This window comes from Ixodes scapularis, unplaced genomic scaffold (genome assembly GCF_016920785.2).
Source record: "Ixodes scapularis isolate PalLabHiFi unplaced genomic scaffold, ASM1692078v2 PGA_scaffold5__190_contigs__length_132052651, whole genome shotgun sequence".
Lineage (NCBI taxonomy): Eukaryota > Metazoa > Arthropoda > Arachnida > Ixodida > Ixodidae > Ixodes > Ixodes scapularis.
Window position 1 is genome coordinate 27,215,907 of NW_024609880.1, and position 23,299 is coordinate 27,239,205.

The following is a 23,299-nucleotide window of genomic DNA, read 5'->3' on the forward strand; positions in this document are numbered from 1 at the left end:
AAAAGACACCCGTCATCAACCACGCACGGTATGTGTGACGTCATCTATTTATTATCCAACTTCATTATTTGCATCCCATAGCTATACATCGTTTCTGTGCATTTCCTAGACTTTTTTAATGATAATACGGTAATAATGCTTACAACATATAATTTAAAAAGAAGCTTAATTGAAACATGTATTTTTTCCTTTTTTTAACAGCTGCCCTTCTGACCAAAGGTATGGCTGAGATGGATAAAGAATCGGCCAGCTCCCAGTTCATTAAAAAAAAAACGTTTTAATGACGGAAATGAAAAAGAATACATCTCCTCTAGAAAAAGCTTCCGTCGAACACTGAATTTAAATTTCTCCAACGAAGAAGAAATGAGCGACTTTGAGGACTTGTTGAAAACGGCTAAGTGCGTGCACAAGGGTGACTCATTACCGTCTGTTATCGCACGAGCAGTGCGGATGATTGTCCAAGGGGAGAACCAGCGAACTAAGGCCGCATTAGTAATTGAAGAGAAAGCTAGTGAAGACGCATCCCTCGTGCTGTGTGACAAGGCAGCCCTCTCCAGGATCATCAATGCTGTCTGAGACCACACTCGGAGATGCCCAGAAGATCTCGGCGTTGTGAACGTGACTCCTTGGGTATTCGCAGCACGTGTGGAGTGCAAATGTCTAAAGCACACTCTAGTTTTTGAAACGAGCACAAGTGTTGGAGAGATCCGCGTCGTTGACTGCTTTATTGCAGTCGAGTTTGTGTGCAGCGGCATGTTGGGAACTCAATTTGAGAAGTTCTGTAACTTTGGTGCAAGTCGGTATTCTCACCGCTCACTGGAAAAGATTGCCACACACGTTGGAGCGGCAGTGGAGATTAAAAAAAAAATGAATTCCCTAGCAGCAGCGCAACAAGAGGAAGCCAGGGCAACAGAGCAGCGCGATTCCTCCCTGACATCACTGAGCATTGAAACTGACGCCAGGCACGCCTGCCGAAAAAACTCTTTCCATACTGACGTTGTTGCCTTGGGGCAGAAGCAGCACAAAGTAGTAGGAATTCTTCACGTGACGAAGAAGGAAGAGCCTTCGTTGCAAAAGCACGAAGCTCTTGGAACTAGACAACTGTACGAATATTTCAAAGAAAGGAGTACCATTGCGAATGATCATTCACACGACCGCAACACAATGGTTAACAAACTTATACGGGAGCAAAACGGAACCAAAAACCTCCAACGACAGATGGCACGCCGCCAAAGGAACTTTGAAAGGCATAAAAAAAATCGTGTCTAATCCCCCCCCCCCCCAAAAAAAAAAACAAAGGGAGGACGCCACGTCCTCCCTTTGTTGAACTTTCTGACAAGTGTAAATTAGTCAGAAAGCATGCCTACTTCGCGATGGCGGCAGGTAGAGGCAGCGCAACGAAATTGAGGACGACGCTGTTGAACTGCGTCGACCACTTCTGTGGGCGTCATGGAAGCTGCGTAGAGGACTCTCCCTGCAAGGCGACAGGACATGTTGCCAGCACACTGCTGATTAAGGATCCTGTTGCGGAGAAGCTTGTGTCCTCTTTCTTGTGTTCGACTACAATTTTCAAGAATGCCAAAGACTACAATCAAGCAAAAGACACCTACTATGTTGAATCATTCAACAACGCCATGTTCATTACTTGGATAACTCGTACAACCTGAGACAACGTCTGGCAGTCCTGGATTGGAACGAACATGTGGGACGACAATGCACGTCAACCTACATCGTCGAGGACTCCCGTCACCCTGATCGCCCGGGTGGCAAGAAAAAATACTCCAAGAAGACGTTAATGTAGGACCATGCAATAACCAGTGGTATCTTACGTTGAAGTATCTTATTGAGCATTCGTCAAATATTACCAAAATAAGATAATTTGTCACATTTTATATCATACCATATCACAAATAAATAATAAGATTATTTTTGTACTTAATACCTAAGTAACTCAATAGCCATCATAAATGTAAGCCATAGGCTCCTTTCACTGACGTCACATCGTATACTTTTGAACACCAAGTAAAAGGAGGAGACGGAAGCTGCTTTTGTAAGAAGTTTGAGTGACAGGTTAATCTTCTATAATCTTCTGGGAGGAGAATAGCGACGCCTGTGCAAATCCGGGACGCACAAAGGAGGTTCCTGATAAGAGGAAAGCTCCTTCTTCCCCTTTTCTCTGGAGGGCATCGGAAATGACGTCATGTGCAAGCCACGTATAGCTGTGTTTGGAGATTTATGTTTCTCCTTTGTCCCTCTTGTTCCCCTTCTCCAGGGATTATTTCCGGCATTCTTTTCCAGCTCGTTTGCACCTTTGCATTTAATTGCATTATAATATTACATTATCTATTTTCGTATGTATCACTTTTTAAGGACCAGAGCACATTGCCACTCGGTATCTCGTTTTGCGTGTAGAGTTTAATATTACAACTGTAGCGCAGAGCAAATGTATCTGCAGTTTTCTGGTAGCGCTTCATTTTCTCATTTTCCATTGACGCGGTAGCTCTGGCTACAGCGTCAAAGGAGATCTAAAGTATCCCAAGACTCATGAATGTTGTTTATTTTTTTATCGTAAACAATTTAACACATTTCTTCTAAAGATTATTTAAAGACATTGAACAAACATAATAATGTAAAATTAAATTACTAGAATAATTTTATTAGCTACAGAGTAAGTTGCATAGTAAAATCTCTTTTAGACATCATTTTAGACGTCGTCATTTATTAGAAACTATTTTAAATATTGATTACTACTCATTTTTATAACTTTATCCCAGGTAATAAAATTTAATAACACGCGTAATAAAACACCTCGTCTCCTATATAGATAAACACTTGTAGATTGCGCAATGTATCAATAGTAACGGTTTTTAATAAAGTCTCTTCATCTTATAGCCCTCTCAGACGGCAGCTAAAATGGCATTTACGCCAAATGACATTCAGGTTTTCAAATGACATTCGGGATGGGACCTGCCAGACGACAACTAAACTGACATTTAAGTGATGTTTATTACGATTGCGATCGCAAATTCGTCTCGTGCACATAGATCATGTTTTCGTCAATAAACAATTTTAACACGGCAAAACACTTTTTTCGTGTGTGTGTTGTCTGCTAGGATAGCAAAATATAACAAAAAAGCGGGATAGAAAGTCGGTTTCTGACGAACAAATAAAGCGAAGAGTGGGGCGAAATCCATTAGCCAACCTAACGTCACTAACGTGGTCATAAGCCGATCCGTAAGCCGAGCCTCCAGCGCACCGCCTCTGCCACTACAGCTGACAGCTTGCTCGCACAGTCAGCACCGAATTCTTTCGTTAATTTCGGTAGTGCTTGCTTGCTCTGGTTGCCCCCCACGCCCGATCTTCCACTGCCGTGTTCACTTCTACGTCTGCGAAGGATCGTGGATGCCGCATTGCGCTTCTGCCGTCACTATCACGGCGGTAAGGGTTCAAGCGTCTCTGGCTGTTGAGAAGGCCGTCCGTCATCTTTGTCGGAGACGCATTCCGCGAGCTTCGGTTTGAAGACAGGCTACCGTATCTACTAACGTACTACGTCTTCAAGCAGGCGTTTGGTTGATGCCGGTGACGTGATCAGGTATCTTGTGAATGTGTGTCGGTGTTACATAGAGTGCTTGGTTGGCCAGGTGACTTGTGTGCACCAAACCACCCCAGTGAGAAAGCGAGTCGGCGCTGCAAAGCCATACTCTACTGCGAAGGACAGAACCATCGCCAACTTGCTTGTCGTGGGGCAAACCACTGCCAAGTGATCGCATCTATCCGACGCGACTGGCCGGAGATCGTGAGCGCCGCCGAGGCCGCTGAACGGTTAAACACAGTCGGGATAACCGAACAGCCCCAGGACTCCCTCAGGTCATAGAGCATCGCTGTACGAATGCCACCTGTGACATCAAGTTTCAGCATCAGCGGCTACCAAAGCACAATAAAAATAGTAAGTACCCTTTTTGCAAAAAAAAAAAAAAAAAGTTCATTGTAACGAAGCGCGATTTATTAAAAAAAAAAATGTTTGAACTAGTAGAAATAATATCCCTATATGGTTTTTCTAGCCCTTAGAAAATTGAGGCAATCTTGTTTCAAACTCACAAATTAAAAAAAAAAAAAAGAAATCACGTCTCCCTTTTACTGAGTGGCACTCAAAACTAACTGATATAGCTCCTGTCAACATTCTAAAGTTATTCGTAAACTCGCTTTAATGTGAGTAAAACAACTGGATTGATCATATTCCCAATAGTGCATCCTTGATGAGGTGAAAAGGACTAAATAACTGTTTCTAAATACGAGACAAGAGTGCCAGCTTCTAGCACTGTAAATACTATGTTTAGAAGCTATAGAATATTCGCCATTCTGTGGAGTTTCAAAGAAATGTTCCAAGCCAGCTGTGTGGTGCAATTTTGGCTGCTCTGCTTCCCCATTGAATCTCCAATTTTAAGAATAATATGTCTAAGGTGCAAGATATCTTAGGCCTAGAGGACTGATGCATCTGTTGCAATGTTTCTATCCAACTACAGTGATTTCTCTGGCTCTCCTAGACCACTGCTACCAGTTCCAGTATCTTAATGTTGGGATGCTGAGGCAGCGTCGTGACCATGTTCCAGACTTGGGCACTGGCTAGCACTCGGAAAGCAGTGACGCTCCAGGCACATATGGCCACAACCAATGAGACTGCCATGTCCCCACGGATCCTGTGTAACCACGTGTTCCTGATAACATCAAACATGATCGAACCTTGCCCAACCCAGGACATCATCTCTCAGCGAACTGCACGTCGATCAGTCAATCCCGTACATGTGGCGACCCTCCCAGACTTCTCAGCATCACTCCTAACTTCTTGTAGTGATGGATAAATTTCGTCCTACTACTGGCTTGGAGAATTAGAGTGGACACAGGGGCTATGATTTTATTTACTTCATGTGCGAGTGAAGCTGAAGCTATGAGCATGAGCATGTTGCCCTGAACGATGATCCCACTACATGAGGGTGCAAGCTCGGTAGCGGCATTGAAAGCCTATATCTTGCACTTAACAGGAAACGGAATCTTGCGTCGTGAGTGTTGTGCGTGTGCATCTGGGAACATCGGCGAGTCAGCAGAAGCCAAGCCACGGCGAGTCAAGCTGGTTTTACCGAACCGCTCGCCATTCCGGGAACTCGTCATAAACCATGTGCCTCTTTTTCTGTGTCGTGGCGCAGAACACCAGGGGGTGTCACCGGACGGGCGGGAAGGCAGCAGGGGAGGGCACGCGACAGCCAGTCACGAGTGACGGCTTCTCGGCGGATTGATTTTTCAAAGGCGTACGTATTTGAAAATTTAGTCTGCCGGAAGCCATCATTCGTAATTGGCTGTCATGTGCCCCCCCCCCCCCCCCCCCCTGCTGCCTTCCCGTCCGGTGGCACCCCCTGGTGTTCTGCGCCAGGGCGCAGAAAGCAGAGCATGCCACAATCTTTAATTGGATTTTTAATAGGAAAATCGACCAGCCTTGTTTGTAATTTCAGGTTTGCTAGGATGCTTAGAGTCCATAGATTGAGTTATGACAATAAATAGACGATATCAGAATCCGCCTGAGTGCCCCTTTAAGACGATGACCGCCTTCTTTATTGAAAGTAGCTACCCACTCGGCCTTCTGCGCAATGCGAGCAGTCGCGTCTCTAACATTTCGCGCCACGACGCCATATTTCCCCAACCAAGATCTAAACCACCGTGCAACCCCCTCATCATCACGTTCCATCCGTTCATACTCAGGCTCAGCAAACTAATCATGGATGCCACTTTCCACCTCGTAGACTCTAAAGTTATTTCTAAATTACCCGCCCTAACTTCCTATCGACAGCCCAACTTACGATCCCTTCCAGTACGCAGCAGCCACTCCGAAACCCCCTCATCTTTACGTTCCATCCCTCCATACCCAGGCTCGGCAAACTAATGAAAACCACTTCACACCTCGTAGACTCTACAGTTATTTCTAAAGCACCCGCCCTAACTTAATATCGACAGCCCAACTTACAATCCCTTCCAGTACGCAGCAACCACTCTGAAACCGCCTCATCTTTACGTTCCACCCCTCCATACCCAGGCTCGGCGAACTAATGGTAACCACTTCCAACCTCGTAGTCTCTACAGTTATTTCTAAAGCATCCGCTCTAACTTCCTATCGACAGCCCAACTTACGATCCCTTCCAGTACGCACCAACCACTCCGAAACCCCCTCATCTCTATGTTCCGTCCCTCCATACCCAGGCTCGGCAAACTAATCGTGGAGACCACTTCCCACCTCGTAGACTCAACAGTAGTTTCTAAAGCACCCGCCCTAACTTACCGTCGTCAGCCCAACTTACAATCCCTTCTAGTACACAGCAACCACTCCGAAACCCCCTCATCTCTACGTTCCGTCCCTCCATACCCAGGCTCGGCAAACTAATCATGGAAACCACTTCCCACTTCGTAGACTCTACAGTAGTTTCCAAAGCACCCGCCCTAACTTACCGTCGTCAGGCCAACTTACAAACCCTTCTAGTACACAACAAGCACTCCGAAACCCCCTCATCTTTACGTTCCATCCCTCCGTACCCAGGCTCGGCAAACTAATCATGGAGACCACTTCCCACCTCGTAGACTCTAAAGTTATTTTTAAAGCACCCACCCTAAGTTCCTATCGACAGCCCAACTTACGATCCTTTCCAGTACGCAGCAACCAGTCCACAAAGCGTCAGACCTTGCTCTCCGGTACCACGCCGTGCGGCACTCCGACATGTCTTGCGTGCGAACACACCGGCCCTCCTCTCAACCTGCCAATGATAATTCATCCGGCCCATAAAAGTGTCACAAATATTAGATAATGCTGCTCTCCACCTAGTGAAGGCAGATCTGAGATATCATAATGACCACTGTGCCCAGTTACGCCAAAAGCTCACCGTCGCTAAAAGACTCCTCAAGTCCCTTGACTCATCTTTCCATTCTCACTCACGCAAACTTGTCGACAAAATTCTTGAAGTATCTCTATGCCGATGGTCCTCTATGCCGATGGTCTCGCCTGTAAATCAAGGAAACTAGACACTCTCTTGCCCCGAAATCATGAGGCTGCCGTCCAACAGAATGATGGTGTTGCCATACGTGACGATTTATACCTCACTGCCCCTGAACACGTTATCTTATCAAAGGGCCTATCCTTCGTCCCTGCACTTCAAAGCCGATCTGACCCTATTGATCAGTCGTCTCCCCTTTTAGTATACCTGAAAAATACCGTTTGGTTGAAACGTCATTCCACTCCTTTCCTTAGGCGCTTCTTTTTCCCTTCATACGACTAATAATATACTAACAGTGCCCGGCAGAACCCCACATCTTTATATGGAAAAACTCTTGAACAGCCTTGAAGGAGTGTAGGCTATTTCGGATGACATTCTCATCGGAGGACAAACGGGAGCTGAACACGACGATAGGCTGCCGAGGGTGCTGCAGCACATCCAGGACAACGGCCTGTGTCTGAACGTTAACAAGTGCGCTTTCCAAGTCGAGGAAGTATAGTAGCTGTGGTACCGTACTAACAAGGACGACGTGAGTCCTTCGGCCGAAAAGGTGAAGGCCACCAAGAAAGCTTCAGAATTGACGAACAAGACAGAACTAAAGTCATTCTTGGGAGCTCTGGACCTCTATGGTTGTTTTTTGAAGGGGGCTGCCCATCTGTTGGAACCCTTTATCGCCTTCTGGATAAGGATAAGGTGTGGGCCTGGACGAAGACGGAAGGAGAGGCGTACAAGCGTGCCATGGGTCTGCTAGAATCCTCAGATGTTCTAAGACACTACGATCTGTAACGTCCCATAGTGCTGGCCTGCGATGCCTCTCCGTCCGGGCTGGAAGCTGTACTGAGCCAAGTGGGAGAAGATGGCATTAAAAGGCCTGCTTCGTCGGCCTGTTCTGGAACTTGTGGCATGATCACTGACATTGTTACTGGTATCTTGGGGTCACTACCAGTGGCAGCCCTGATGCTGGCTATTGCACTGTCCTTTTCAGCCCCACAAAATTATTTTATTGCGGCTTTTCCGAAGGTACCTCACACTGGTTGCTCTTTCTGCAGTACTTTTGCACTGCACGTCTGAAAACAAGTGAGGAGAATGTCACATAAGTGGCCATGGCTGCAAGAAACTGCACTTGTTATTTAGAGGCAGTGATCCCAGGAACTTATAGATTTTTCTATAATCTAGCCAGATCACTTTGCCTACTTCTATGGTGGCCCCCAGCAGCAGATGTTTTCTAGAACATGTAGATATCTTAAGTAGCAACTGTGCAGCAACTGTTTTCAATGTATATGTGCAATACCTTATCAAACGATTTTTGTGATGTTTTGGAATAAAATTGTACACGTATCATGTAAACACACGTAGCATATTTGGCTTTGAAACAGAATGGGATTATCCAACATCAAAGAAAGCTAGAAATAGACACATTCAGAGACTGACTTTATGCAGCATTTCTTTTTATTTCTTTTCGGAGCATGTCAATGGGAATGTAAAAGCCGGGAAAGGGCACGGTGGCGAATACCTACACTACGTTTATTAGAACAACAGACCTGCGCAACAAACGCGAAATTTAAAGCGCTGCTAGGCGGAGACAGCTATAATAGTATGAACCACGACCAAGCCGGTCGTGCAGTGAACTCGTTCAATGTACGCAGTGCTACGACGACCCACACACGCAAAACAAACACTAGGCGGCCGTCCGCTCCGCTAATTGTTTTGCGCGTCGTGGTTTTGCGTGCTCACGTTGGTTACGCCCACCGTCAAAGTTATATCTTACCCAAACATGTTCCTCGATGTTTCGGTGTTGTGATGGACTGCGACATCTGTCTTGAAAACCGAGGGCTTCTAAAAACGCCCGAATGCCGGCGCAGAACCCGCCGTTCCGCTTCTGCTACCGAAGGCATTCGAGGTGCTCGTCTCACATAGTTGTGCCGACGTCTCGCGGGTGGTATAATTAACAGGTGGCCTTTTCTTGCCGGCAGGCGCTCCTTCCGACATCGTAAAAACGCGCAAATGTTGAGCGTAACTGGAAATGGAACCAACGAACCAACAGCCGACCGAGGCGAGCTCACGACAGTTACAGCGGTTCAGCGCTGGCACAAGGCTTTGGCGCTGGGTTCAGAGCAATTAGGCCTGCTAGATAGCTGGAGCCGCTGGAGCCGTGAGTAGGTTAAACATTTAGGAACGTAAAGTGTGTGCAAAATATGCGTTGAACTAATTGTTTTCGTAATTAAAACGAAATAAAAATTGTTTCCGCATTAATGCCTTCTTTTTAAAAAAAAACTCCCGTCACATTTGTCGAGCGCTGCCGACGAGAGTACGCATTACAAACTCAGTTTACCTGAAATGGCATTTCGTTTGAATGCCATTCGAGTTGCCGTGTGGCAGTGCCTAAATGACATTTACACTGAATGCCATTTGGCGTAAATGCCATTTTAGCTGCCGTCTGACAGGGGTATTAGTTTCGTTCAGGAGATCCGCCGTCTGATTCTGGAAACTGCAGCCTTGGACGAAACCAAGGTCAGTCAAGCAACGGACAAGCCCATCCGCGAAAATGGCTCCTGAACACAAAGTACGTTTCCCGGAACCTTCATATTTGTAATGGGGGTTGTAAATACTGAGGGGAAGGTCTAATACGCCTGCCACACGGGAAGTTTATTCGAATGGCATTAAACAAATCGGCGAATGAACTCGCGATTCGAATTACGAGCGTCGCATGGTAAACACCCAGTGTCACTGTGGCGCGCAATGTCCTAGTGGCGCGCGCTATTCGGCCGTTTCCTTTACTGTCATCAGGCTGAAAAAAAAAAAAAAATTCCCGTCTGATATGTTGGTAGAAGTCAGGAACAACTGCCAATCTTGACTTCATCGAAGGAACTGTTAGTGCTCGTTACGGAAACTTTAAGCACTGTAGAAACTGTTCTAACATTATGAACTACCATCACCATATTATAACGATAGGATACATTTTTTTTTATTATTCTGGCTAGGGTGCCTCAATGTCCTTCTTTTATGGTAATTTAATTCTTTTTATCACTTATACCGACAACACGCGCTCTCGAGAAAAATACAAAAATAGTCGGGTACAACATGCTGTCGTAGCACTGTCAATGGGAGGAGGTCGTGCTAGGACACGCGCTCTCTCGCGCTCCGGATAAAACAAACAAAAACAACAGAAGCGTTCAGAGCAAAATGATAAGATATCGTCACCCTAAGCAATGCGCATATGAAGGCACGTACCCTACTTCTGGCATGCTACATACACACTGTCTAATATTTGATACACTGACTTTATTGTTTTTGCAGCTACAGGGATCCTGCTCAACATCATTATCCGGCAGGGTGAAATAAAATGTAAATAAGAATATTTGAGAGCCCAAGGTGTCTTTCTTGCTTTCCTTACCTCATAGTCATGAGCGCGGTTTGGTTTTACGAACCAAAGAAGTTTATACTGGCACAACATCGCCATAGGCCCGTTCATATTATTTTCGTGTGCTCCTTCTCCTTACTGTCACGAGAAGACTTTTTTTTTTCTTTTCTTCAGTGACTCAGGATTTTGGTGGGAAAAGGTAAAGTATTGTCATCTATAATTTGCCGTGTGCTCCCCTTGAAATTTATGGTGGGAGTACGTGTCCTCCATCGATTCGGCGTGCATTCAAGCGTTCGTGTGCACGCAGCAGAGGCTTGTGCCTCACGCGGCATGGTAATCCATGCGATCTTTATGAGTACTTCGCGAATTCGGAACAACTTCGCTACCCGAAAGTACTTTCAGTAGCGGCTCCTAGAAGTGCTCGTCCACTAAATGTGATATTCCACTTGTTTCTACTGCTTCAACCGCGTAACGAAGCTTTTTTTTTTTTTTTGCCGACACGGCAGCTCTTGCGTAGCGCGATCACACCGACGCTGAAACATTTCGCACTTACTGGTTGAACGTCATCGTCGTAAACTCGATACCTTGTTTCAAACTCCCACGTCGAAAGCTATGTACTTGTCTTGAGAATACCTTGAACGGCAACGCATGCCGAGCCGTTCCTCCTACGCGTTGGTAAGGGCACATGCGCAGCGCCAAGTCAAGCATCGTTGAACGGGGCCCCGTTCTTTCCGACCGTGACGTCACGTGTATGCTATGTGCTGAAGTAGATATACCTTTTGTTTAAATGCCTAAACACCGCTAATCATGGGTATCAATTTCGTGGCGTTTATTCAGCTAAATTGGTGTATGGCGCATGCTTTCATTAGGTGTCGTGGTAAGTGTTCATGCGTATGGCGCGTGCCATGGTTTCTTCTCTGCCACAACTACACGCAGGTTTCCCATAGTTTGCAGGCTTCAGATCTGTAAAACAATTACAAACAATAGAAGCGTTGTTTTATACCTCAATACTGACGTTTAATCCCATTTGTGCCTCATGTAGGAGACACCAAGAGTATTCGGGTACAGAGCTCGGACATGGTTCACAACGCATGCCTGCATCATTTCTTGTTTCGTGAAGGCTCCATGCCCACCTTCTCGCTTCCTTGCCAAGTATGTAGGGTCACGCCACACTTCTAGGTTAGCAAGGCACTCCCAGTAGAGCCTGTAGTACATCTTCCACAGACCGGGATTTTTAGGCGACGGCTCTTGACCCTGGCCAGTCCTCATGTGGCTTTGCAGTACAATGCAAGGGCAACAAAAGCATTCCGTGCATTCTGTTGTTTCGGGAATGGTAACAGCGCCAATCTGTAACCAGAAAAAAAAAAAAACGGTGATCATTGTTTTAGAGCGCAGCTCTTAGGGGCCCGTTCCCGGCTTGAGCGGCGTCGCCGTCGCCGTCGCCGTCGCCGTCGGCGTAACCAAGGTCATCCCAAGGTCACGTGACCCCCAAGGTCACGTGACCCCTCCCAAGGTCATCTCAAGGTCACGTGACCCCACGTGACTCCCAAGGTCACGTGACCCCTCGAGGTCACGTGACCCCTCCCAAGGTCATCTCAAGGTCACGTGACCCCAAGACCCCACGTGACCCTTTGAAGGTCACGTGACCCCCAAGTCACGTGACCCCTCTGAGGTCACGTGACCCCCGAGGTCACGTGGTCTCCTCCCCAAGGTCACGTGACCCCCAAGGTCACGTGACCCCTCCCAAGGTCATCTCAAGGTCACGTGACCCCAAGGTGACCCCCACGTAACCCCCAGGTCACGTGACCCCTCTGAGGTCACGTGACCCCCCGAGGTCACGTGACCCCCCTCCCCGAAGTCACGTGACACCCCCCCCCCCCCCCCCCGAGGTCACGTGACCGCCCCCCCGGAGCATATTAAAGAATGAGGGGAGGAGGAGGGGTCTACCCTCCCCTCAGTACCCTTCACTCCTCCTCCTCAAGAGCTGCGCTCCAATTCGGCGTTACAGGGATTTGTAAACGGCTTCCACTTTTTTATTTCGAAAGCAGAGCGTCACCGATGATTTATATATTATTACAGGCTGAAGCTAAAGTTATAATCTTTCTAATACGTAAGCACGAAAAACAAAAACAAAAAAGAAAACAATCATTTTACCGACCAATTTTGTGACAATTGTAACTTGTTCGAAAGTAAAAGTACTACCGTTATATTCCGAGGATTCTAGATTTATTTCAAATTTTATTCTTCAAGCGTATTGCAAGGCTACAAAATGTCTAAAAAAATACACTCAAAACATCTCCCGTTTTTTCAATAGTAAACAGCAAAAACATATTAACATGTCAACGACGAAAATAAATCCCTTGAGAAGGGGAACAAGACGGACAGAGGACAAACATAAATCCCCAAACACAGCTAGGTGACTGGTGAGTGACCGAAAAAATCCGCCTAGTCCGGGTATCGAACCCGAAACCTCTCCATTAAAGTGGAGCGCTCTAACAACTGAGCTAACCAGGGGTTAAACGTCAGTAGAGCAAACGGGTTTTCTCAGCTGCCACCAGTCTAACACCAACAAGGGTGAAGCTTGCAAATTTAAGGTTATAATTATAATGCAATTAAATGCAAAGGTGCAAGCGAGCTGGACAAGAATGACGAATATTTTCGTCATTCCTGTCCAGCTCGCTTGCACCTTGCATTTAATTGCATTATAATTATAACATGTCAGCTGCTTTATTCTTTGGGTAAAAGTTGGACGCATGTTCCTAATTATACTCAGAATACCAAAGATCGCACGAGAAAACCAAATTTCTATACTCACGTCTCCCTCAACGTTTTTGCTCCAAGAATGTGTCGCTGTGTCCGGTCTCGTTGTGCCCCCTCAAGTCGCAGGTAATTTTGCCAAATCCTCAAACCTACCCATCATCCGCCGTCCGAGGTCACTTTTTGACAGGCCCATTCTTCACGGATCAACATTCCCCTTCCCCGAACTACGCGCCGCGGAAGCTTTGTTTCCTCCGACGATGCGGGGACAGTTTCTCCCCACTTAGTCCCTTCTTTCCGTCCTCCTCTACCCTCGCAGGAGAGGAGGAAGCTAGGGGTTTTATCTTCCCTGCAGAATGGTCGGTCAATCGCTCTTACTCGCCATGTCACACACAGGGCAGTCCAGCAGATTGTAAACAACTGCTTACAGTATAAAATAAATTATATTCTCACCTAAAAGAGCAAGGTGACAGCTTTACATCCCAAAGCGCGCATTCTGCTGTACTGCGCTGTTGAACAGCAGCAGCTGCTTTTTGTGTCCTTCGTGGTGGATCTTCGGTCCACGGGCATGCGCCGTTGCCTTCCACGACGATCTTGATCATGGTACGGCCGTCGTGCGACCGCGCTGCTTTCCACTGACTGTGCGGATTGCAGTTTACAGGGAGCTCTTTGGACGGACGCAGCCTAAAAGAGCAAGGTGACATCGTTACATCCCGGAGCGCGCATTCTGCTGGACTGCTAAAAGCATTCCAAGTGATTCTGAGCATTACAGCCTTTTTCGCTTGCCTCTGTCGAGGTGTTTTTTTTTTTCAAATAGGTGCACAAACATTACATGACATCTTGATATTGAGCAATATTATTAGTTTTTAAAGTCCGAATGTCACGAAACGTTGTCTATTGAAAAAACATTTGTCCACGTTTTATGATCTCATAAGCGGTGTATCAGATATGGCAGCAGAGGAAAAAGGGAATACATAAGAGATTAGTGCACATATTGTGAGCTGAATGTAATAACAAAACTAGTGGAAACTGTTCATCAACCGCTAGTGTTAAAGTCATTAGCTATGATGTTTGAACATAGCCTAACTCATAGTTTCCTATACTAGCTGTTGTTTTAGGGTTTAAAGATTGGTAAAAAAGCCGTGAAAGCTACACTACTATGGTTTGTGCAGGAGAGTTATACGGCCAAGGGGGCATAATATGAGGGGGCTAATCGGCGGAATAAGTAGGCTAATTAAATGAGATGTTGGTGGCATTTTGTATAGTTAAATTAAACTTATGTTTCTAATAAGAAACTTGCTGGGTGCCCTCAAAAACCCCAAAGTTGTCAATTTTAGACATATTTAAAGGGATGCTGAGCCGAAATCTGGATTTCACAAAACACGCGGCAAAAGCGTGCACCCGGATGCTACAAACACCAAAACGTCACTCATACAACGATATATCAAACGGATGACCGTATTTTCGAAAAAAAAAAAAGAAGGAGGCGCATTTGACTGATGTTTACACCTCATGTTTCTCCGAGAAAGAGAGGGACGGCCTCGCGTCTCCTCCGCCTCGCCGCCTTGAGGGGGCGAAGCGAAGAGAAGAGGAAACGAGATATCTCTACGTCACGCGCCCAGTCGGCCTGCTTCATTCTCGAGCTCTTTTTTTCTAAAAATGCGGCCGTTCATTCGAGACATCGCCTTACCAGTAGCGTTGTAGGGATTGTAGCGTCCGATCTCCTGCATTGTTTTCTTGAAATCTAAATTTCGGTTTAAAGCACGGGATCAGCAGGGTGGAGCGACAATTCAACCCATTGAGAAGCAGAAGCAAGACAACCGTTGTGACCCCGTGCCCGCGCGGATTTTCCGTCTCCTAATTCTCACACACGTTATTTCAACTCCAGCCTAGTGCCTGTAGCACGAGTGGTAACGTCAGCAAATTATTGAAATTACTGGGCCTCCTACTCGCTCAAAGTCTTTCTAAAAATACCCGATTTCTGGGTTTTCTTTGGCTCTCATTAGGTTCTTATTTGGAGCCATATCTTTTTTTCCACTCATTGGAAAGTGAATTAACAATTTCAGTTGTACATTTGTTTGTTCTGGCCGATTAGACCTTCATATTATACACCATTTCACCATATAACTCACCTACGCAGATCTCGTTCATGTAGCCCTCACGCTTTAAAAAGGAAAAGGGAAACACCCTGTTGTTGAGACTGGCCTTTGTGGAGGTCGAGTTCCTTCCTCTCGCCCCCTCCCTTCCTCCGGGACGGGGTGTCTCATGCCATTGACAGTCGGCGACCGGCCGTCGGAGGCGCTAATCACTCGCAACATCGCCCGGCGCCGTGTTGACGGCGCGACATCTGGGCAAGAGATTAAGCCGGCCTCTTTCCGCTGACAGAGTCCCCGAGTGAAGCCTCTTGCAGCGAAGGACGTTTCAAGGATGAGCCGAAATATCTCTCGTCTTCGGAAGGTGTACATTCTTCAATCCAGACTTGATGGCGGCCGTGTCGGTCCAAGAGTGACAAGGCGCCATGTTCAGGGACGTCTGCTGATGCGAGATGGGTGTGTGTACCAGAGAACGAGAGACCAGGGCGGGGCTCGGGCTCCGGGAACGAACGCTTTGCCACCAACGGCTGCGAGCATTATTGCAGGGACTCCTCACTGAGTAGGTGGGGGCAAGTGTCCCTTTGAAAGGAGCAGCAAGACGCTGCGAGAGTGTGCTTTATGACGATGAAAATACTTCTATAAATATTAACGAGGATTTATCGTCAGACACCACCCGGTCTCCTGATGTTCCTGCCTGGAGCCGTCCTTCGGTTTCTGGCCTGGCCCTGCTTGATCTTGACTGGATAACTCCACAGACCTATAATTGTATTCGCGACTCTTAACTGTCGATAAGTTGGGCTACTCCTTTTCCAAAATGGCGGTTATAGTGAGGTAGGGATATGCACGCTTATATACCAGTTGTTGGTCTGAATAGTCCACCTAACTCAAGATCTGTCTTGAGCTAAAAACATTGTTCACTGAAACTTTATTCTTTTGGAATACGTCTACGATCTAGGAACTTAAAAATATTTGGTCTATTAAGTGTCTCTTTAAAGAAAGGGTTTTTTATGCTCATAAGAACTAATATAGAATATTGCATTAATTCAAAATATAAACGGTGATATTTGTGAATTCTTACTGCTCTTTCTCGCTTAAATAATTGCAACGTGAAATAATTAACTGCAGCCCTTCAATGGGCTTTTGGGCATTTGGTTGAATAAATGCTTTAGCATTATTCCCAACATAAGTGTAACAGGATCAATTCAAACTTTACAAAATATCGCCACGGGTGATCAGTTGCGAAAATGTTCACAAAACACATTAATAAAGAAATGCTTTTCTCGCTGCAAAACTTCAGAACTGGAACCCGGGTCAACGAACCTGGTTGTTGACTCTCAAAGTGTGATTCTCGCAGTTCGCTCTTTTAAAGATACAAAAAATATGCTTGTACAACAAATTCCATATAAACTTAACTCTGCTTTGCATGAAGGTCAAAATATAAAATTTTGCTAGGTACCCAGTCACATCGGTCATGCCAGTTGCTCCCGTGCGCCAACGCACGCGCATGTGCGCGGTTACGCGCACGCACAGAAGTATACAGGTACGCACAGAAACACATGGATGAACACACACGGTCACGCACACGGACACGCACGTGCAGGGTCACAAGCAAACACACGCACAAAGATACGAGAGCACGTAAAACAAAGAATTATTCACTGGCTGCATACACGCAGGCTGCATTTACACGAATGCAACCGTAGCGTTTTGAATCGAGATTTGACAGTTGATTTGTAAGTGATGGATAGAAGGGGAAGAGTTAGGAAGGGAGGCTGCGTGAGATGTGTGTCTTTTTGATTCGATGACTTACAATCGCATTCATGTAAACGTAGCCATTAAGATGCTAGAACAATCACCTGGATGGATATTTAAAGGGACACTGCCAGGCTATTTATGAACAAAAGGTAAGGGCGCAAACGAGCTGGTGGTGGTTAAACATTTCGACAAAAACCCTGAGACTGGGACAGAAAGGAACGGACAAACACAAAGTCTCAAAAAGGTTTTGAGACTTTGTGTTTGTCCGTCCCTTTTTGTCCCAGTCTCGGGGTTTTTGTCGAAAGGCTATTTATGTTCCCCGAGGTTTTTAGTTGTACGTGAGATATGAGAGTCGAACGACCCAGAACAAAATTTGCGGCTCGAAGTTCGGCTTCTTTTCGCCCGAAACCCGCCGATCAAGAACTGGCCGGTTTGAGTCCCTCTCACTCCCTTTTCCGTAGTAACGGGCCGTTTTGTAAGGTTTAGAAACAACCACCAAGTTTAAACAAAGTCGTTGGTCATTGAAGACAGACACTCGAGATTAAAAAAAAAAGAAGAAAAACATGAAACCCATTTTTTTTTTTTTTGTGGTTTTAAAGAAACTGCAAATACGTTGATTTAAGAAAAAAAAGAGTTGCACAGAGAACCAGAAGCATTCCGTGCGTTAATTGCATAATTCTCAAGATGGCGTCATTTCGCGTATGGTGGGGCTCGCAGCGGACGACAGGCGTGGAACCTCTACTTCAGAACTGTTGTTCGCGGTACCGGCGAATTCTGTTTTTCTTCCGAGGAGAAATTTCGGACTGATCAAAAGAATTTGTATTCATCCCTATCAAGCCGATCTGCACGAAGACGTCGCCGACCTGCGCCTTCTTCTCGTTTCTAAAGACATCGCTCGTGCAGACGTCGAGCACGAAGTGCGTACCTCGAGTTGAACATGCAAGCCCGCGATTTCTTTACTGTAGTCGGTGACAGGTCAAGAATGAAGTGGAAGCTCGTACCACCTCTTTCCACTTTAGAAGAGCGAACGTTCAAGAGGAGGCGACCTCCTCTCCACCAATCATTGCGCTTAAGTGGAAAAGGGTGGGAGGAGATTCCACTTTGTTCTTGACCTGCCATTGCAGGTCAAGAACAAAGTGGGGTCTCCTCTCGTTGCGGTTGCGAATATGGCAAATAGGGCAAATATGACCTGCCTTTGCAGGTGCAAACATGGCAAATGCGTGGTGCGGCCCGACTTTGACCTGGGAGGGCTTTCGCTGGAGGAAAGTCGCCAGCAAACTTTCTAATCTACAGTTGACCGGCTGTAATATTACTAGAGCCCTGCATATCCGCGGATTATCCGCGGATCTCCGCAGATATCCGCAGTAAACTGGCGGATGCGGATAAACATTAGACAAATTTTGGCCGATTGCGGATCGGATGTGGATGTCAGGAGCTGCGGATGCGGAAATCCGCGGATCCGGGTCTAAATTTTTGCCCGGTGGCATTCAGTCCGTCGACTGACGTTTCATCTACAGATCGTTTCGTCAACATGCGACGTCTGATTGAAAGGCTTCCCGTGTTCGTTTCATCAAAAACCTGGGACGTTTCATCGCACACAACCCTGCTATTTTCGTAACTAACGTTTTGCGCCTCACCTGCATTACAAGAGGGAGGGGGACATGGTTTGGTTAAGCACGCCCTAGTGAATCGCGCGCTAGCTTTTTGGCGGCTTAGTGAAGAAATACGTTGTCGACAAAACGTCGCAGGGACATGTGCCCACAAAACGTACAGCGTCGACGAACCGTGTGTTCATGAAATGTATTTCAGTGAAAAGTTGTCCACGCAACGTATTTCCACAAAACGCGTTTCGAGGAAACGATATGGGTCCTGAGAAAGATCTGATTCTTACTGAAGACCGCTTCAGTTAGTGCATTTCATCTCGTCAAAAATGCTATCTATAGAAAAAGAAAAAGTAAAGAATTCAGGGCATCAATCGTCCCGACAAAGCTAGTTCTTTGGCAGGAAAAGAGCGGAAAACGTTCTCTGGGCAACGAAAACCTCAAACGAACAAGTCACAAGAGTGTAGAAGAAACCGCCCCCTCTCCGCAGAGAGTGGTGTGGTCATGATACCAAAAACAAAAGAAGTGCTTCGACAGCGAGCGCGACCCTGTGGCGCCACGGTTTGCAAGTTTCGGAATCAGCGGCGCACACACATAGGCAGCCCGTAAATTGACTGTTTTTTTCTTGTATGCTTAGAGTTCTAGCCATGACGTTAGTGGATCTGCTCAGGCCTTGGACTCTGACCTAGCGGCGCATCCGCCCGCTGGCTGATACGAAACATCATGAGACTCGAGGCGGCCGCATACGCTCGATAACATCACAGAAAGGATTTTGTCTTCCTAGCACTGGTTCTCCTCCTCTCTTCCCGAAATTTTTTATTTATATATTTTATGACATTTTTTTTTTTTCTCAGGCGTTTAGACTTCAGGGGAGAGTTAAGGGGCCACAGGTGAAAGTTTCCGATTCCGCGTGCGGCGGGGAAGAACGCGGTCGTCGTGATTTCCGCCGATTTTGCTAGTCTAAATGTAATCGTAACCACTTCTGGTTAGTAAGAGCATCGACATGGTTACACATTTTGCGGATGTGGTTCGGATGCGGATACGAAGTCTGCGGATGCGGATCGCATGCGGATACTCAAACTGTTATCCGCGCAGGGCTCTAATTATTACTAACGAAAGTGTTTCCCCAGTAGCTCAGTGGAAAGACGTCCGCTTCACACGCGGCGGAACCGGGTACGATCCCAAGCGTAAGCGTATGTTTTTTTTTTTTTGTTTTTTTTTTTTCAAAAGTGTTGCGTTATTTGCATTTCGTTTTTTTACAATTATAACTGAAAAAAAATGTTTACGAAACTTTGCAGAACTAAATGTCATGGGGTTTCTTTAGGACACTTGCGAACTCATGGTACCACAAAATTCAAGGAGCATATAAATCGAGTAAAGTCCGCTTTCCGAGGTGCCCGTAAATGTTCTACCGGAACTGCAGCCAGCGATTGGCCCCGATCCAATTGATCATTCGGACACGTGGAGACTCTGCCGCGCAATGCCACTATTTTCGGACGCATAACATGTGAGGCAGCTTTTCACGCAACATCTTGGGGGCTTTCTTTCCGGAGTCGATCAAAGAAATCCACCACGGGCACTCGCGACTCATCTCCAAATCTAGAATGCACAAAACAACTCATCTTGAAGTACAGAGCAGCGAGCAGAACAAATGGCGAATTCGCGTGGTTCTTCCCGCGCGCTCTCGAGCGCTCTTTCCAGAGCGCGCGAGATCGGGTGGTTGAAAGAGAGTGCTGTGGCCTGATCGTGTGGTTCATTCCGAAGGCGCCTCTCCCTCTCAGAGCGCTCCCTGGCACTCCGTCTGTAGCCGTCGGAGTGCGGGGCGGCGCAGGCGTCACGTGGTACTTGGACAGGGATCACGTCACGTGGTTTTGTTCACGATGGCCGGCAGTGGTCTGTGGTGGTGTGCGGGGTACGGCATGACGGCGATTGATATGTGGTTCTACAAAGTGCTTGTGAATTCGACGATGCGAGGATTACGACGGGCGGGACGACATTCCTTTGCGACCGTAACAAGAAAAGTCGACGTGTGAAGTATTCCCAGTGCTTTCACAAGATCGTTCATCTCACGGCAGTGAATCCGCTAAGCCTAACCAACGAAGAAACAGCTCGCAGAGCTCGTCGCTGTTTCACCGGGTTTTGTGGTCGCTTCAAAAAATTTTCAGGTTTGGTAAAAGTGCGTTCAAAGGTTTGTGTTGTAAAATAAAGGGAGAGCCGAATATAATGCACTGTGATTAGTGTCCCATGGCGATGCTTGCACGATATATCGCCGTGAGAAAAATGCGGTTTATTAATTATTTTATATTTGCCTGCTCAGTCGTACGCATGACCGCTATCGCAGCGCGTTCACTGACGAAAACGCGATGAGTTGACAACTCTTTCCAAGCGTTGCCCTTACAGAAATGTCATATATGACCCAGATATATTTGATATAGGGCCGTATATGGGCATATAAGTAGACATATACGGTCATATATTGCCATACAAGGGCTGAAATCAGGGCAGATATGGTAAGGTGACACCATATATGACAACATATATTGCCAGATAAAGCCATATATGGTGCAAGTGGCTGCCATATATAACAGTATAGGATGCCTGATACTCCTGTATATGGCACTATATGGTGCCAGTCAACATGTAGATGCAGGTAGCACTCCGCGTCGGCCGGTATCGGGACTACGCCGGCCCGCACATGGTAACAGTGTGGCAGCACCCGGCAATGGGCACCGGGGAGCTACCGGCCCCGGCCGGCGTCGGGGTTTCGTCTTGCTCGCTGGCCAGTCCAGCCGTAGAACTGGCCGGCATCGGGTGTTTGCTGTCTTTGCTGAGTAGTCTTTCCATGGAGGTTCCAGTAACTGGCCGGCATCGGTATTTTGCTGTTTTTGATGGGCAGTATTTACATGGAAGTTCAGTGACTGGCCGGCATCGGCGCTTTGCTGTTTGCAGGCTGGCGAGCCCCGGGAACTTCCGTTTACTAACCGGCATCGTTGTATTTTTTTTTTTGCCTTCTTTAGAAAACTATGCAGTCACGTCATTGAGATTCTGACGAACTGCGGCAATTCATATGTAGCGAGTGGAAATGTTTGCGTTGATCAGTCTTTCGTAAATGACTGCAGACGCTGGCGTATTTGAAGAGGCTGACGTGTTTTATCGCGAAAACGCGAAAAAAACAACAAAAAAACAATGCCGTGAGGAATATTTCCAGTTCAGCATTTGAGAATCTGACCCCTTACGCCACGAAAATTAAAATTTACAACGCCGAACGATACTTTTTTCAGGAAGTGAGTATAATTTGATGTACTATACTTAAGGTCTGGCGTTATACGCACGTGTTTGGCTCTGATAAAAAAATAAGAACGGTATAGCGGAGCCTCGAATGAAAAAAGAAAAAAGACGTGGCATGATTGAGCACGCGCTTTGAGCTACGGAAACAATAATAAACATTACTTTCCAGAAATTAGAAAAGTAAGAGATGTGTTTATTGCTTATGACGCTACGAGAGATACATTAATCTCCTGAGAGATCATTTTATTGGTGATTTTAATCTAGTGTGAAAATATGCTATTGCAGGCAGGAATCGACTGTTTTCTGTGGTAGTTACGATCATCTAAGAGAAATATTTTAAATGTTCACATAGCCAAACGATATCTGTCTCTTTAATAGCTTATGTTATATGACGTACCGTACCAGAGGAACGCGAATATAAAAACTTATTTTCTTTACTCAAAAAAGCGAGAAACACCAATGCGTTGTGGATGTACACACTGCTGGGTTTGTGAATGACACTACGAAAACTAAATGTCACAATGCCGAACGACAGCATTTCTGAAAGCTAGTTTAATTATCCGCGCTGTACTTGAATTTCAGGAATAAAAAAGTGTTTAGGCCTATACAATAAGTAAATCGGCGGAGCGCAACCTGTATAAGTAAGACCTGGCGGCACGTGAGGGATAGCGCTGATCTACCAGGACAAAATTAAATACTACTTTCCGCAAGTCAGAAAATTAAGAGATGTGGTTATGAGCTATGAGCTCAACTAAATTACTGCCTTAAAATGGCGGTATTTTTGTTTCAATAGTGGGTGAAGATGACCGCTTCCCTGCCAAACTTTGGCTTCATCACTGCGGCAGTTTTACCACTTACATTTTCCCATTTTGCTCTAGATGTACCCATTATTATTAATTTTATTTCTTCGTTGAAAGGACTTGCGCTGTTTGCCTACTACACTGACCCACCTATTAGCACGGAGAGAGCGAATCATCCCGGCAAAAAAGAGGGCCAGGGTTTCTGAATTGCATCAATTCAAATGTGGGCTCGCACTTTTTATTTTCACCTTCTGCGTGATTGTTACCCTGAAGAACGGTGCCGACGACAGCATAAACATAGAAAATATTTAAAATAATAAAAACTAATACACGAGGTGAGAAAACTTTTAAAATAATAAAAACGAATTCAAAAAGGTGAGAGAAAAATATTTAAAATAAAAACTAATACAAAGAGGTGAGAAAAAATATCTAAAATAATACGGAATAATACGAAATAATACAAAAAATACAAAATAAAACAAAATAAAACAAAATAATACAAAATAATACAAAAGAAAACAAAATAAAACAGAAAGGTGATAAAAAATTAAGAAATAAAAACGAATACAAAAAAGCGAGAGAAATATTTAAAAGAATAAAAACGAATACAAAA

General features: G+C 45.8%; 1 pseudogene; it reads left to right on the forward strand.

The window, feature by feature from the left end:
* The first annotated feature begins 1,373 nt into the window (after positions 1–1,373).
* LOC115325124 lies at positions 1,374–9,587 on the forward strand (annotated as a pseudogene).
* Positions 9,588–23,299: the final 13,712 nt, after the last annotated feature.